General features: G+C 41.2%; 1 protein-coding gene across 2 annotated transcripts in view; it reads left to right on the top strand.

Annotated features, from left to right (window-relative positions):
• The first annotated feature begins 1381 nt into the window (after window positions 1-1381).
• Window positions 1382-15511, top strand: part of sema4bb (sema domain, immunoglobulin domain (Ig), transmembrane domain (TM) and short cytoplasmic domain, (semaphorin) 4Bb) — a 59500-nt gene continuing 45370 nt past the window's right edge. The window contains exon 1 of one of the 2 annotated variants that reach the window (XM_020619895.1): window positions 1382-1540. The gene's annotated coding sequence lies outside the window, so the exon portion shown is untranslated. Of the gene's footprint in view, window positions 1541-9449; window positions 9611-15511 lie in introns of those variants that run through there. The other variant, XM_020619894.1, reaches the window with a different exon arrangement.

Below are 15511 nucleotides of genomic sequence, written 5' to 3'. Positions count from 1 at the left end.
TTTTAAAAACTGTTTTGCAAGAGAGCAATGGTTTGTTGGTTGCGGCTGCTCTCTTTTCCTGCCAAATAAATGTTATTGAAGGAAATTATGTGCAGTGGTAAACAAAATACCAGGGGGAGGTAAAGAGCAGTAGAGAGAAAATAGATTGTAACTGTGGCCGACTAGTGCAGGCCCACCATACCAGCTACAGATGAACTAACTGGCCTTGTCTCTAATCACCAGGCTTTCACTGTGCCCCACCTTTTTCACATAGACCAGCAAATGTCATTTTATGGTGTGACTTAAGAAATTATAAAAGAGACATAGGTTGGATAAGGATAATCACCTTTCTTTGGCCAAGTATGTTAGACTGCAGGCACTGAGATTTGATCCTCCGGTTGGGAGGCAACTGCTCTACCCACTGAACCACAGTCGCCCCACAGGTTGGGCTAAACAATGTATAGATATAAATGAGAAAAGCTGGTAGAAAAGACTCCTTATATTAATGTTATCACCACGTGCATCCCTCTTGTCTCCTGTTCTGCCTGTCCTGTGCCAGATTGGTACAGACAGAGCAGAGGTGCAAGGATGACCCTGAGCTGTCACTGTTTTCCTACTAACACCCTTTTTCTCACCTTCTCGCTCTCTCCTTCCTTCTTCATCACTGTTCCCTTTTTAAGGATGGCACACTGCACAAAGACAGGTGATTGCTGCTGCTACAGGGCACAATAAAGTGTGTGTGTGTTTTCTCTTCCATTTAGAAATGTGCTACGTCGTAGAATGTGTTTGGAATCACTCACCTGAGATGTCAGTGACTTTCTAACAGGGTGCCCATCAGTGCTTTTTCAAACTGACAAGGGAGCCATTAGCTGGTAGCTCTGGGTGTGTCCTGTGCTGCAAAAGGGTGGGGTTGAGATGTGTTTTTAAATGCCCATCTGCAGCAAACTGTATGACCTCCGTGTAGTTACCAGGAGGTTTCTTTTCCTTCTCTTTCTTGATTATAGATGTTTTTGTGTTCTGAACATGCACAGTATACCCAACTACAGACGTGCACACACAGGTGCAGACACCATGTCAACACAGCACTGTGTCTAGCAGGAAAGCAATCTTTAATCATCCTGTGCTCTGCTGCAGAGGGAAAATATACTGTGATATGATGCAGACACAAACACAAACACAAGGATGCACACACATGCACACACACCGTCCCCTAGCCGTAGCCCACCCCCTGCAAACCTACCATTCCCTAGTCCATGATGTAATGCTATCAGACCCCTCCTCTGCTGTCTCTCCCTCACTCCGTCTCACACACAATCCTCTCTCTTTCTCTCTCCTTCTCCTTATTCTATTGGTGGCTCCCGCCTGCATCTGCTGTATCAGCTCTGACTCCCTGCACACACACATACATACACTCACACACACTTGCATGCACACACACATGCACATTTCCACACTCCCTCTCACACACTCTTACACATACACTACCGGGGGGATTCCTCCGCCACTGCAACCTCTGTTCGCTCCACCTGGCTCCTGTCTTTCGCCGTGGGGGGAAAGCTCGGTGAGTCCCTCCTTTCTCCTATGACAGCAGGTGATTGTGGTTCACAATAAGACAAAAGCATGAAAATACATTGTTTTTTCTGCAGAGAGTAGCAGACAAATGCTGGCAGGCATTGCTGCTACTGCAGCCTAGGAGGAGAGGCTTGTAGCTGAGTTTGTGCTGGGAGTAATGAAGCGGTGTGAGCTTGCTCAGTTACTACAGATACCGGTCGCTTCGGCACTGGGTGCCATGGCAATAGATTATATTCAGTTAGGATCTTGGCACGTTGTATGTCTATGTCCTAGTAAGGTGCTGGAAGTCGTGGGGAGATGCACATGTGTGTATGTGCGTGTACGTGTTTATGCTTTTAATGAGATGAAAAATTTGTTTGTATGCATATGTGTGCATCCTGAGTTAAAGAGCAAAAATTTGTTTGTATGCATATGTGTGCAAGTCCATCCTGAGTTAAAGAGCCTAAAATGCTCCAGGGTGTTATGCCTTACCTGGTTTCCTCTTTGAAAAATGTCTGTCACCTTGGTTTGAGATGACACAGGAAAGAGAAAAAGAAAAAAGAGCTGAAGTACATGAAAGTAAAATCAAAGCTCCTTGTAATGGGTTAGTCTGCTCTAGCGCCAGCTGGACAGGGAGGATATATTTGCTCCAATAAAAACCCTGACAGTCTCATTAGGTTTGTATAGATTGTTCTTGTTGTGCCGCTGAGAAAAGGGTGTGTGCATCTGGCATGAACTTGTGTTCCTATGACATTTAGACATTTGAAAATCTCTCTTTGTTTCCTCCTTACCTATTATGTGCACTGTTAAAACACTGAGTCTAATAAGATAAGTAAATAGTTCTATTATTGCCACAGCTTTTGACTGCTAAATGACACATTAATGATAATGAGAATGGTTGAATGAAGTCACTGGTGCATTTTTCTTCCCGGGCTGAAGCTGACCAAATTCAGTTTTGCATAACATTGTACTGCAACCTAACCTTTTGTGTTGAAATGTTAATATTTTATATGGTTGGTCTACTTCACAGTGGACAAACTCATAACTAATTCATCCAGATGTTTTTCCATTTATATCACGTGGACCTTACAAAATGCTAGACATGATTCATTGCTTTGCCATTTCTAACATAAATGCCAAAAACGGGTTCATTTTCAAGTATCTCCATCCCGTTGAACTGATTAGTACATTAATGGGATCCATAATTTAAATCTGGAAGAAGTGTAATTCATCAGATGCCACTGGCTCACTGGCACCTAACCAAACAATATATTTTCCATGCTAGATAATCTGCATGCAGTTCTTCAATTACCCAACAAACAACTTAGCTTTGCTATGCCATTCAGCTCATTCATTATTATCAATGATTGCTACTATAACCTCACAGAAAGGAAGAAACCCACACAGATATTTTGGAAGTCAGCTAGCCTTATTCAAATTCTCCACAGTCGCTTACAGAAGAGTTTGTGCTAATGTGTTGCTGGATTTTTTTTAATCGATGATTAGCAATGAAACAGTTCTTCCTCAAGGCTATTTGACTCTGACTTACTCTCTATGTGCATAAATGGAAAGTCTGGTGGCCCAACAACAAACTAATAAACCACCAGGCAAACAGAAAATGCAGCATGTAGTCACTTCCCATTGGCTGCTAAAGCACTAGTTGGTTAGCATGTGGTCATAGTCAAATAGTTTATTGATTTCATACTGTTTGAATCCCATTACAACCAACAACAAACACTGTGTCTCTCCACTGCCCCAAAAATCTTCAAATGTAGGGCCAAGAGATAATGTGGCAGAACTTGGCAGAATCTAGATGTTAATATTCTCGCTGAAGTCATTAGTTATTAGATCGCTCTCTGATTGTAAGGCTTCCCTGGTCTCACCTGCTTTGACACAAAGTCTGATCTTTCTTTGAAATTGGATTGGAATGAATTTTCAACCTGCCCTCACTGGGTGCACTGGCGTCAGACCAGTCAAGTTAAGTGAATATTAGCATTTAAACTTACTGTCAATGTAGAATAGTGAAAGCCAGGCAAAGGGGAAACAAGATGAAACCAATCAATGCTGCACTGACTACATCAACTGTGTTGGTTCATGGACACAGCACCTCTCACGGCTGTCACTGTTTCACCCACTGACTGTGTGTGAGTGTGTGTGGTGCAGCCTACACACACTTGTCTACATGAGCACTGTCAGCTGCTGTTTTTCTTTTGTTAATCAAAGGTTGTGATTGTTTGATAGTTTTAAACAGACACATCAAATGTTTCCCTAAGAATAAAACACATGATGATGTAGGGCCTACTTATGGACAAGCCAGACCCAGGACACTTGTCATCCTAAAAACTCTTGTTCTAAAGGAACGGTACAGTACTGTCACCCAAAGTGCTCAGCAAAATACAAAATACTTCCCTCTAGCTTACAACCTATACATGTGTGTATTTGATAAAAGTAAAAAGCTGTGAGACTTCAAAGGGACACAGCTTAGACACAAGGATACCTGGCACTGGTTTGACAGAGAAGGTCAAGAGCAACAAAAAATATTAAAGGATAGATTTTTATAAGAAGATATAGTTTGCCTGTTCATACCTCCATTATTAATTATTGACATTATCATCTCTAAAAAGGTCTATTTGTATTGTAAACCAGTTTGATTTTATACTTCCTTAAAAACCAATATCTTGGTTTGCTGTCAGAGAAGATAATAGAAATTTCCTCCTGTTTTCAGTGAGTTGTTTTTCTTAACATTCCACAGTCCTCCACAGAGCTTCACCGAGAGTGGAGCAACTCCAAGTTTAGATTTTCTGGTCTCTAATTTCAGGAAAGGGTCACAAAAACCTTAAGAATAAACCTCCCATAGGCCTCAAAAACCATTTCATACATTTAATGGTATTCCCCTTTAACTTTGTAACATATTTAACATCAAAATTAATACATTTATTTGCACTGAAAATTTCATTAAAAAATCTGAAACTCATTAATTCATTCTCAGTGCCTGGGGGCTTTCTTCCACAGCCCTCCCCCCCCTTCTCGCTTTGCAGCTGTGCAGGACCTTCACCTATGCCCTCCTACTGCAGCATCCACAGCCTCTCAGCTTCAAAACCATGAAGAAAGCATCAGACAAAGAAAATCTATACACTGAGCAGAGCCACACACCAGCGTCTTCATTTAAACTGCACTGACATCCCTGCTCTCAAGCTCTCAGAGGAAAACCAAGCCACATTAAGGTGCATTAATCTCACGAGGTCCTATAGAATTCATATTAATGCCACATGTCAGCCCTTCCCCCCTGTGTGTGCACAAGAGCTGTCAGATGCCAGATATTGGTTTTTATTCATTATGGAAGATAAAGAGGCAGTAGATCAGCTGACTCCAGCATGTGCATATGGATGACAAAGGTTCAAGTCCATTCCACAGTCTTTCTGTTAGTTTGTGTTTTTTTTTCTCATAACCTCATTGTTTACTGACCTGTGAAGCAGAAATGCCATAAAACTAATCCATTGATGGGCTTTAGATTTTATTTGTTGGATTTTTACCAAGCAGGCAACCACACAGGAAAATCAAAGAAAATTTGGTCGCCACATGGAGTATAGCACTGCAGAAGCTTGTAGGTAAAGTCAGGACTGTTGACTAGTAGTTTCAATTATCCAGTCTTCAGCTCTTATTATTTTCTATGATAAGCCATGTGGACAAGTTGGCTGGTAGCCTTCTAAGCTTTAATTGTGCAGAACCCAAAAAAGAAACTCACTCTGATATGACTGTACATGTCAGGCATGAAACTAAAAGCCACTTAAAGTTGATGACAGAATTTGCATTTTCTGTTTGATTATTTTCCCTGTCACCATAAACACAGGCCTATTTCTGATGTTATGTCCCTGAGATAGACACACACACACACACACACACACACACACACACACACAGTGTTGGCTGTGAGACAACAGAGAAGGTTGGAAGTGATAAAAACCAGGGAAGCCACCTCTGCTGTGTCTGATATGGACATGAGGCGCCATCTGTGGTAACAGAGCTATTTTCATTCTTCCACACCAAAACTGTTTGTTCACACTGGCTGTTACCAACAGCCTACATGTGTGCAATCCCTGGTTCCTTCTCACTTGACCCAAATTACAACAGGAAAACATATTCTCTTGCTGTACTTACTTCAGATAGTTGTGGGTTTTTGTGCTCAGATTTTAGGATAGTTGACACTGAGCTTTCTGCATTGACCTCGGGTCAGTAGAAGCAAAAAAAAACGTTGTTTGTGGAGCTCACAGTGTGACATTAAAACAACTCAGACGCAACATGACTTTTTATAAAATCCACAGATCACAGCATGTGTGCTGACAATTTTTACAGCAACTATAAAAATTGCAGTGACTTGGTAGAAATTAGTTCCAGAGAAAACTGAGGCCCATGGATTGTACAGGGTAACTGGGTCATTGCTCCTGTTATATTTTTTTGGCCATCCTAGTGGCTCTGTAGAGAAAGCAGTGCTGGTTTGTCGGTCAGCCAGGCCAACACTTTGGTCCAGACTGAAATGTCTCAGCAACTGTTGGGTGCATTGTGATGAAATGTTGTACATTCACAGTCCCCAAGATTAATCCTAATGACTATGATGAGCTTCGACTTTTCATCTGACCCCACCAGTAGGTTCCCTTTTGTAGCTTTTAATAAAACATTGCAACAACTGTTGAATCATAATTGCTGTGTTGATCCTTTGAATTTTCATCATACATCATCATCATGACCAAATACAAAAACTAATGACATTCCCATCAGGCTCAGATGTACACTGTCCCAGACCCATACTACATATACAGATTGTTCTATATACTAATTGCTATAGATTGTTGTTTTAGTGGTTAGTATACAAAAACATCAGTAGGTTATACTAATGATACTGATATATTGTTTCACACTATGCAGATGAACCATGCAGCAAAAATGTACAATGATGCTTTTACATGTCTATTCCTGCCCAAGGTCTCAAAACAACAGGACTCAGGATCATTTAGAGAGGAAGTAAATGAGAAACTTTCAGATTGGTGTGTAGCATAAACTAAACGGTCATGAATCATTTGTATGAGGAGAGAATGTCTCCTGTGCAGAGAGAGGGTGAGTATGGTATGAGGACAGATTTGGGACTCTCACCGTGGCACACAGTGAGGGCACTGAGCTGAGTCATGGTGGCTGCCCAGAAGGCATCTGCAGCAGGCTGCTCAGACTTCACCAGAGCCTGCAGCCTGTGGAGCTCACTGGCCAGGGGGATCACGCCTTACATGAAGCAGCCACGAGTTTGACTTTGTTACACGTCAACAACTCCAGGGAGGTCTGGACTACCTAGCTAAACCTTTTGCCACCATGACCCAATCTTGGATAAGCAGAAGACATTGGATGAATGGATGTCACATTTTTGTGCAATAGGCTGCTTTCATTTCTTTGTTAGCACTAAACACAAATTACAGCAGACTAAAAGTCGTTAGTTTCAGAGGTATTGCAGCTCTAGAGGAAAGGTTAGCAGGAGTCATCCTCTGGGGACTATGACTATAACTAAATGGCAGTCAGTGCAGTACTGTAGTAGTTGAGACAGTTCAGTCATGACCAAAGTAGTGCACTGTCCAGATGACTGATGGCTAATAAATACTCGTGTGGTAATTTTTACGTTTTTTCTGTCTTTTTTTTAAATCTATGCAAGTTCTTTGTTTTTTAGCCTACGCAGGTGAAGCCCAGTACACGCTATGATTGAAATCTAGTTCATCTCACTGACATATGTGATTGAGCTGTTACAACTTGGGACTCTTCCTGGGTGGGTCAACCCACTATGCATGAAGGTGAGTCTCCATATCTGGTGTTGTGTATTACTGAAACAGTCTGACATAAGCTTAACATCAATTAAAGCACTAGGGGTGGTCGTGACCTCTATATAAATGGCTGTTGCATGTTCCCTGTTGTGTTTGTGTGCTGTAAGTTGGATATTATTTGGCTGCATTGGCAGACAAAGCGATCATGTGGTCAGCAAATGAACGTTTGTGAAATGCAGCTTTCGGAACCTGATTTTGATTAAATGATTTTCTTTTTCAATCAGAAATGATTTCTTAGTGTAAAATGTTCCAAATAAACCTGCCACGCTCATTAGCAGGGGGTCACTTAATACTGATGAAAGTGCTTCAGAGCTGTTCACTATGTGGTTGTTGCATCTTCAGATAATGAGTGCCAATTTCTGAGGACTAATTGTTTCTCCTTTTTTGAGGTAGAGTATTTTGCATTGATGTTTTCTTTAACCCATTTGTTTTTGGAGAACTCTGTTTTATTTGGTATACTTTCTTGCTGTAAATCAATGCAGAGAGAATAGAAATGCAAAAAAAAAAGAAAAAATATTCTGTCCATGTATTTTCAGAGAAATTGTTACTGTTGAGTGGTCCATCCACCCCTTGTTGTTGCAAGCCTGACCGCTGCATGAGTTGGATGATTTTAATCTGCTCAGAAGTAATCCTTGTTTAAATTTGAGGGATTACTGAAGGCTCGCCAGATAAAGGAGAGCAACTTTGATTTGGCTTCTGTCTTGCAAGAGAACATATAACAGAAAGAGACATACATACAGGAAAAGAAAGGCAGGGGCAGAAGGAAAGAGGTGAGGAGGTGTGTGCATGGGGCAATATCTGCCCTTGTTTTATTTGTGGCACAGTCATGCAAAACCTGTTGGAGAGTGACAACATTTCCCTGAGAAATCACCAGGGCTCTGTGAGGCCAGGTCATCAGGATGCAGCACTCTGCACCCTGCTTGGTGACCGTCATCACACTTCCTGGTGTAAAGAGTCAGAATATCTATATCAAATTCTTGCATTGTTGCAAGTTAACTGAAAGCAAGAAGCTAAGCCTAATTATTGATGTTATCCGCTCCCCCCCCCCCATATTTGTGAAGAGTTGTTTTGTGTCTTTTTCTGTGTTCCTCTTTGTCACAGAGAGATCATTATCATTTGTGACTGGATGTCCAGAGCAGAGGAGAAGGGACAGCCACACTGTTGTTCTGACACGGCTCATAAAGGAAAGCTAGATGGAGTCCATAGTTCTTTTTCTCTTTTCTAGGGGCAAAACGAGATTACATGAACGGCTGAGTCTGGTTGTGTTCAGGTCTTTGCCTTTGTACATAATCCTCAGTAATTCTCTTTGTGATGGACGCTGTGAGTTGTCATTCATTGTCTGAAGGCTACAGGGGAGCTCTGGTATAAAAGAGAAAAAGAGAGGAGCACTGCTTCCCAATACTACAGAGCAGGGAAATGTTCTCTGTCATGGTACAGTATATATAAATGGAAAGCATACAGTGTATATGTGAATACACCTTGCAGACAGATTACTGTATATGTGTATAGATGTATAGATTTAGATTCGTGAAAAGTCATTTTGTGTCACTGTATGAAGAATTGTAGGTTACTATAGGCTTTTATTAGAGTAGTGTCTGTGTGTGTGTGTGGTGGGGGGCAATTTTATATAATTTAAAACAACCATGCTTCCATAAATAAATAGAAAACAAAAGCATTATTTCAATTTATACATACTCTTTTCCAAGCTGCCACAAGTCTGACACATGTATACAGACCTTTACATATAGAGCATTTACAGCTCTGTGAAACTAATAAGAAACTACAGGATTACCCAGGAGTTGTGTGTAGCAGTATTAGCCACATTTTGCATGGCTGACGAACACTCGAAGGCTAATTTAGCAGCTTTTCCACCGACAGAGAGGGAAAGTGGACTTATAGTTTGTCGACTAACTTGTGTAGTCTTTTTTTTGCTTTGGTTAACCTGAGGTGAATTCTTCTGATGAGTGACCCATGTGCCTCCTCACGTCTCCTTTGTGGTCGTGTACTGTGGGAGGAGCCCAAGTTAGGAGGCTTGAAGTCCAGCCCTCAGTTTGTAGTGAAGGAGGCTTGTACTTAAACGCAGGATGGAGTGCGCGCACGGACAGGCTCCTGGACTCTACTATGAACACATTTAAGTGCACTTTACGGATTTAAACGTACTTTATCGACATTGGGTTTTTTTTCTAGCCACTGTGACTAAGCTGTGACCCGAGTCTTGGATGGTAAGAGCTTTTTGTGCTTGCTCGGTGTTGGTTTTCAGGTCGAACACCTTCACAACGGGGACGGATGAGACGTAGTAAAACGGGATCTTAACGCAAGTCCAGAGCGTTTATGTTTTTATTAGTGGGATAATAATTTGCCTTGAAGCCTGGTTCAGATGTACATGTGAAATATTCCACTTATTCAGAGATGGGACCCTTGAAGCGTAAATGGGGGGGTTTTGAGACATTTCTTTGAGTGGTGGTGTTTTAAACCAGACTGTAGTAACCTAATCCTCCGTTTGCGGTCTTGCACACCTCAGAGCTGCTTTCCTGTCGTTTCACTCAGGGATGACGAAGGTTTCATTCAGATGTTGTTTGTCCCTGAGCAAAATCCTCCTATTTCATAAATCTAAATAAATCTAACAAGGCCACACTGCGGCCTTAGCAGCGATCTGCAATACATGTAAGGTGGGAGACCCATGCTTTTTGAGACTAGTCCAAAGAAACATCAAGTTAAGTTCAGTTTATTCTGCTTTATTTTCATCGGGCTTGGGGAAACTGGAAGTTTGCTGCTGCTCCTCGTTAATCATGTTAAAACCATGCGCAGTCTTTGGGAAATGATCCTGTCCAATTTAACACTTGTTTAATGACACCTCGCCAGTTTCCTGTTATTCCCTCCCATATTGCCTCCTCATATCTCTGCTTGCCTGTTGTAGAACGTGTTGACATCCCTCCTATCTCACTCTGCATTTCTGTGAGACACACACAGTCTTGTCCTGGATAAACACATCCTTTTTGTGCTGCATTTGATTTAAACAAGGAGGGTTTATAAAATGTGTTCTATTGTGAACTGATGGACCAAATGTAGAGGTTGAGAGATGATGCATGTGGGTGCCAAAGCCTAGCTGAGTGTTTTAGATGGTAGGGTAATCAGACTGTAAATGACCAGACAGAGCAGCCTGTCCTTTAGTGTGCCCCTGCTGCTCTTCTTCTTCTCTTATCAGTGTGTGATATTGTATCAGTAACACCGATTCTATCTGCTTCTCTTGCTGTAAACAAAGCTGCAGAAAGCATTTCTAAAATCCTCCTCCTCTTTTCCTTTTGAAACACACATGGATACACAGACCCCCACCCACACAATCAGACACTCAAAACAAACACAGACTCCACCCAACACTCCACCCACTGTAACAACTTGAGAGGAATGGCGAGCATGTGGAGAGGTTGTGGTAAGGAGTTGGAAGGGAAGTGGAAAGCAGAGAGTGGAGACACTCGGCTGCTTTTAACTCCAAAACATGAAATCCCATATAGTGTTCAGAGTCGAATGGAAGTGATCGGTATAAACTGCTGATAACCTTGTGTGGCTTCCCATATAGTACTGAGATGGCTGAGCTGAATCTGGACTGCACCTAGGGATGAGGCAGGGGTGCTGGGTTGCAATTGTGCCAATGAGTTCAAACATATTTTGTCATCCTTTTCAAATAAAAAGAGCAATGTCTGACAATCCCAAGTGGATTTGGTTTACTCTGAGGTTTTCCTGCAGCTAGACCATTTGTCTGTGAAGGTGCGTTGGTGTGAGGAATCTGAAGGATTCTCGTAACATTAACGCAACCTAAAGTGTGAAAAGTAACACGACTCATGCGATAAGGCTTAATGTTTCTCATTTGCATTCAGTACAACCTGACTGACTGTAGCCCCATTTGCTGCCGAGTCTACGCATATAGTACCTTTGTCTGCCAGTTGCAAAGCCATTCATATTCAGAGACTGACCTGCAGGTTGTGTAGAAAGGCTGGCCAGGCCCTGCAGGGGTTTAAGGAGTGCTCTGAATGCAGGTGAGGTCCCTTGAGGCCATGCTAATAAGCCTGAAATTCATTTCCTTAATTTGACTTTTCTGCCGTCTCCCGTTGCTTCCCACTTTGGCATTACTTTCATAAACATGTCTTTCAGAATAAAAAAAAACCCCATTAATTTATAGTTCTTCTAGAATAGCATGTACACACAGCTGGACAGTAGCAGATACATGTTTAATTCTGGTTGGAAGCAGCCTGCAAACCCAGGTTGGGCACCACATGTTGACCCATTCAGGTGTCCCTCAAGTTTGTCAGTCTCTGCAGTGACTTGGATAAGGGCTTAACTCAGGTGACTGTCTTTGGATGGAAATATGTTATGTAACGCATTCTTCTCCAGAGAGAAATGAATGTCCTCTCCTTTTCCACTGCTTGTTTTGAAAGAAATGGAGAGAAAAGATGAAGTGTAATGGAAAGCAGACCTTTCTGTGTGTCTGGAATGTATTTTTCTAGTGAATCCACTGTTAAACATATCTTATATTTCATTTGGAGCGATACAGATACGGTTAAGGTGGTTTTATTTGTCAATATTACCAAGCAGGGCCTCATGGTTTGGCTACAATAACAAAGAACATGTATTCTCACAAGAGGCAGGAGGTGAAAGTTATTTGGCACATGGGAATTAAATCAAATCTGTTTTACTGATATCTGAACAGATAAACAGCCATTTACTGAACTTGTTTGTTATCAGTATCGAATAAGAGGAAATAAGATGCTGCATCTGGTTTTAAGTTTTGTTTTACTTCATTTTATGTGATGTGTCATTACAAGCTAGATGCATGTATTGACAGGATTGTGCTTCATTACAGAAACAGGAGTGTATAAAAGTTGCAGGGGGTGGGGTGAACAAAAGAGGGATGGTATTATAATTTGGCTGAGGGGACTGTATGCAGATATTTTAAGGAGAACAGTAGAGGGTCTGGTTTTTGTAGCTTTTTTTTTTTTTTTTTTTAATCAACCACAGTTTATATTTTATTTCAGCCCTCACTTTGCAATAAAATTAATAGCTGCATCATGCATAGTTTAAAATACTACAGCTTTTGACTGGGCTGCAGCTACTGTAATGAGAGTGTGTTTTCTGCCAACTCCAAATAAGGGTCCAAAGAACATATTAATGCTGGGCAGTGAAGCATAAAGTTCAGCTATCCTCTTCACACAAATCATTTGCACACAGTCCCTTACTAACCATTTTACTTAACTGATGTAGGTGAATAAAATCATGGCGACCTCTTTCCAATATAGCAGATATTATCAGCTGAATTGTTACCAGGAGGGACCATACTGTTGACATGTTACTTCCTTTTCTGGCAGAGCCCCTACCTGAGGGTAAACAATGTGGTGCTTCAGCTGTTCCTCTTGATGTTGATATGTTTGCTGAGAGTAAACAGCCACCTGTTTTGAAGCAGCAAACATGACAAATGACTCAGACAAACTTCCGTGTTTCCACTTGGGATGAGTAACGTGAACAGTTTTGTGGTTAAGGCTCGTATGTGGTTACAGTCATCAACATTCGTACTTGAATGCACTGAAGTGATTTCAGTATGGGTCTGACAAGGCGAAGCAGGGACCAGAAACCAGATATTGTTATCTGATAGGCTTTTAAATCTTATTGTCCTGCGTGTCAACTCGTATAAAGAAATGAGTCCTCACATTGGGTTAACTGCAGGGATTAATTGTGCTCCCCCACAACTCGATGTTTAAGCCATGAGATGAATAGCCTACTATGGACAGCTGAGTCTTTGGGTTTGATGGTGTAATGAGCAGATGAACTGTGATGCTAGCACAGCATGGTCCAGACCTCACACAGGGCCCAACTGAGTGATTATATGACTGTAAATCTTCAACTCTCCTTTTGACACACCGCATCATCACCCCATCATGTGAGTGAGATGGTGTGTGCTTTGGCCATTTGTAGCTTGGATAGCAAGAGTGCCACCTTGTATCTCTGGGGTAAGAAGTCTCAATCCAAGCATGGGCGTAGCCAAGGGGACAGCTAGGGGTGGCACTGGCCACCCCCAGAATCTCATTGGCCGCCCCTGCTAGAGTCTAAATGTGGTGCTTGTCAGTATTAATGAATAATAAATGGAAAAGCAATGACAAATTGTTGCCTTAAATACAAGTAACATTTTTTCGGTGCTTCATAATTGATATTTGTGAAATTAGTTTTATTTTATTCCATGAATGCAGCTTGATATTTGCATAAATTTCTCCAACTGTGTTGTTGTGATGTACTTGGCATGATTCAGTACGGGGGGGAACCACTGTGCAGCAGCGATGTACCCCAGCCAGAACTGAATAAGGAGCGGAGCCAAAATTAACTACAGAATCCACTATATGTCTCATTTTTACATAGATTTAACAGTTAAATTCTTAATGTATTGTTTATTATTTCATAGAAATAGGAGTTTACTTTTTACATGTATTTCAAATGGGCCACCTCTCTCTGAGTCTGTGCCTCAGCCTGGCCACGCCATCCAAAATTTTCTAGATCCACCCCTGGAACAGAGTGGCAGGGAAATTAATGAAATGCTTCTTGTGCCTCACTGCTGACGTCTATAGACAGTCATTAAATTGCAGTCTGTTGAGCTGTAAAGCCCTAAGCAGGTGGAAATTTAAGTCCTCATTTTTTTAATTGTGATGTTCCCACAGAAGGTAAATTGTTTGGCTCAAATCATTAGAACTTCCTAATTGCTCAGTGCACTTCATTAGTCTAAATGGGTCATCGGGTTAAAAATGAAGAGAGGTTTTTCAAGCCACAAGCACATAAACAAAAGGAAATTTGTGTAATCTATTTTCCAGAGAGTTTGTAGACTAACAGCTGCCTCTTTAAATGAGTAAATTGATTTCCTCATAAGTGGTGTGTGCATCTCCAAAGGCTCCTATAGTTTCTGTAACAGGGCTGTGATCAAGTGTAACTTGGGGAAATTATACCTCCTATCCTACTGCGTTCTGACTGACATGCACAGCTCATTATTGACGCTTTGCAAGTTTTTCAAGAACCCATCTCCCACTGTTCGTCATCAGACTTGAATAATTTGAGGCAAAGGCAAGTTTGTATCAGAGGGAATAAGGTGACCTCAGCTCTCCTTTAAGCACTTATTTCCTCTGCCAGTTCTGTTTCTCTCACTCGTTTGAAATGATAATTGGCCCGTTCCTGCATGGCAAAGTTGAGCAGTATGTACACTAATGTAAAAGGGGTTTGAACATTCCTTGGAGCCTTTTTGAGCTTAGTGGTGTCACATCTTGTTCTTTGCTCTGCATTTCAGCACAGTGTGGATTTAGCATGTTGGGACAGATGTCATGAAAAGACAAACACTTAAAATACCACAGAGGGATGTAAAATCTGAGTTCTGTTCTGCTTTTAATGAATACCTTTGACTGTAGGGTGCTGACGTGACAGGATCATCAAAAGGCTCTGTAGTTAAACATTTAACACAGATCTGGTCTGGGAGCTGAGGATCATGGGAAGCCAAATAAGACACATTCACTGCTCAGTCTGGTGCCTGATTAACATGTGAAAAGGAGGCTTGATGTAAAAGGCGGGTCAGCCAGTGAGTGTGTTTGTGTGTACTCTAATATGAACTTGATTATGAGCGGCTTAAGAAATAGTGAGACTCTTGTCAAGTGATTAACACATTAATATGTAATATCAGTAATAAGTAGATTTTTAGCCACATTTAGTATTAGAAATTCAATCACTGAATGCTTTCTAGTTTAGTAAGTACACTCTGTGTCTGTTACGCTTAGTTTGAACCTTCAGTGAATATTGGTGACAGGGTTATGACCTTAACATCACTTTCTGTTTTGCAAAACAAATTAGTTATATTAAACCCATTATTTTATTAGAAAATCATTGTGTATTTGAATGCTTTGGGGACATACCCCAGCAGGATGTATTACAGCTAGTCATCAATAGAAAGATGATTCTATGAATAATTAATAATTCATGCAGGAAAAGTCTGCATCATATTATCACTCCGGAATCGCACGTTAATAAATATTTCAGTAAAGTGTGTTGGTTTCAATTCTGACACTTTCATATTAATGTCAGATAAACTTAGAATGACACACCCT

Source organism: Monopterus albus, unplaced genomic scaffold (assembly GCF_001952655.1).
Source record: "Monopterus albus unplaced genomic scaffold, M_albus_1.0 scaffold228.1, whole genome shotgun sequence".
In the NCBI taxonomy this organism is placed as follows: Eukaryota; Metazoa; Chordata; class Actinopteri; order Synbranchiformes; family Synbranchidae; genus Monopterus; species Monopterus albus.
Note: the sequence above shows the minus strand (reverse complement) of the source record. Positions and strands in the feature narration are given on the sequence as shown.